The following is a 2,735-nucleotide window of genomic DNA, read 5'->3' on the forward strand; positions in this document are numbered from 1 at the left end:
GAAAACTAAACCAAGTGACGATAAAGAGCAAGTATCCATTCCCTAGGATCGATGATCTGTTTGATCAGCTAAGAGGTGCCAAGTACTTCTCAAAAATTGATCTAAGATCGGGATACCACCAGTTGAGGATCAAAGAGGAGGATGTTTCGAAGACAGCATTCCGAACTCGGTTAGGACACTTTGAGTACCTAGTAATGCCGTTCGATTTGACCAATGCACCTGCGGTGTTTATGGATCTCATACAGCGAGTGTTTTGGGATTTCTTGAATGTCTTCATTATCGTTTTCATTGACGATATCTTGATTTATTCGAAGACGGAATCTGAGCATGAGGATCATTTTGAATGTCACACTTCACAGGTTGCGCCAGGAGAAGTTGTATGCTAAATTTTCCAAGTGCGAATTCTGGTTAGATGAAGTAAAGTTCTTGAGTCATGTGATTTCCAAGAATGGGATATCGGTGGACCTGTCGAAGATTGAAGCGGTTATGAACTGGCAAAGACCTACTACAGTTACTGAGATCAGGAGTTTTCTTGGACTTACGGGATACTACCGTAGGTTTGTAGAAGGCTTCTCGAAAATAGCTTCATCATTAAAGAAGTTAACTCAGAAAGGGGTGAAGTTTGAATGGACCGATAGTTGTGAAACAGCATTCCAAGAGTTAAAGACTCGACTAACCACGACACCCGTTTTGATAGTCCCTAAGCCAGGAGAGAAATATATCATTTATGCTGATGCTTCTCATACAAGACTTGGATGTGTATTAATGCAGGTTGGTCAGGTAATTGCTTACGCATCGAGACAGTTGAAGATCCATGAGAAGAACTATCTGACCCATGATTTAGAGTTGGCGACTATAGTGCACGCACTCAAGGTTTGGAGACACTATTTGTATGGGGAGACCTTCGAAGTGTATTCATATCACAAAAGCCTCAAGTATTTATTCTCGTAGAAGGATTTGAATATGAGGCAGAGGAGATGGATGGAATACCTGAAAGACTACGACTTTACATTCCATTACCATTTAGGTAAGGCCAATGTAGTAGCAGACGCTTTAAGTCGTAAGAAAGATGAGGTGTTTGTTCACATAAAGATTGAGGAGTGGAAAATGCTAGAAACTGCAACCGATTATGCATTCAACATTCCCTCAAAAATATATGAGCAGAAATCCTATGTAGCTCACATGAGAATACAACCCCAGATTGTTGAGAGGGTTATTGAAGCGTAGAAGATTGATACGGAATTGGAAGGGTACCAAGAGAAAGCAGAGGACTTTGGTGAGTAGAGTTGGAGAATTCATGATGATGGTAGTATACGGTTCAAGAGTAGACTTTGGGTTCGTCATGACGCCTTGTTGAGAAATGACATAATGGATGAAGCCCATAAGTCACATTTTTCTATTCATCCAGGGAGTACCAAGATGTATTAGGACATGAAAAGAAATTTTTGGTGGCCAGGAATGAAAAAATACATTGCCCAGTATGTGAGTCATTGTATGATATGTCAGCAAGTAAAGGCTGAGTATAGGAGACCTGCAGGGTTATTGCAACCACTTCCTATTCCGGAATGGAAATGGGAGCACGTAACTATGGATTTTGTTAGTGGGTTGCCGAAGGCCAGTGATGGGATTGATGCTGTATGGGTGGTTGTAGATAGACTTACTAAGTTTGCTCATTTTCTACCTATCAAGATGACTTACACTGTAGGTAAGCTGAGCAGGATTTATGTCTTAGAGATTATGAACTTACATGGAGTCCCAGTTTCTATTGTATCTGATAGAGATCCACGTTTTACATCTCAATTCTGGCAAAGTTTTCAAGTTGCATTTGGTACGAAACTGAAGATGAGTACAACATTCCACCCATAGACTGATGGGCAGTCAGAGCGTGTTATTCAGATATTGGAAGACATGTTGAGGGCTTGTGTACTAGATTTTGGAGGTAACTGGAAGAATCATTTGGCAATAGCTGAATTTGCCTATAACAATAGTTACCAATCTAGTATAGTCATGGCACCATATTTGAAGCGTTATATGGCAGACCGTGCAGATCACCGAATTATTGGGCAGAAGTCGGAGATAGTATTCTGTTGGGACTCGACATCGTCTCGGAGACTACTGAGAAGATTAAGACAATTCGAGAAAGGTTGCGGGTAGCACAGAGTAGGCAAAAAAGTTATGCAGATCATCGTCGACGACCGTTAGAATTTGTAATCGGTGATTTTGTGTTCTTGAAGGTTTCTCCAAGAAGAGGAATCAGTAGGTTTGGGATTAAGGATAAATTAAAGCCGAGGTATGTAGGACCGTTTGAGATCATAGACAGAGTTGGCACGGTTGCATACAAGTTGGCTTTACCTGCTCAATTAGAAAGGGTTCATAATATATTTCATATATCGATGTTGAGAAAGTATGAACTGGACCCATCCCACGTCATTGACTGGCAGTCCTTGAATCTAGAGGAAGACATATCGTATGAAGCGATGCCAGTACAGATTCTTGACCGTAAAGAGAAAATGTTGAGGTCACGAGCTATTCCTTTGGTTAAGGTGCTTTGGAGACATCACAATGTCAAGGAAGCGACTTGGGATAAAGAAACGGAGATGCGTGCTCAATTTCAAGAATTATTCTTCGATTGAGGTATGTTTAATTTCGAGGACAAAATTCTTATTAAGGGGAGGTGGATGTAATGACCTGAAAATCCAAAAAATGTATCTTGAGGAAAAAATTTTAGATCCGTG

The sequence above is a fragment of the Akebia trifoliata genome, chromosome 11, assembly GCF_017979445.1.
Source record: "Akebia trifoliata isolate Shusen 1 chromosome 11, ASM1797944v1, whole genome shotgun sequence".
NCBI classification, from domain to species: Eukaryota; Viridiplantae; Streptophyta; class Magnoliopsida; order Ranunculales; family Lardizabalaceae; genus Akebia; species Akebia trifoliata.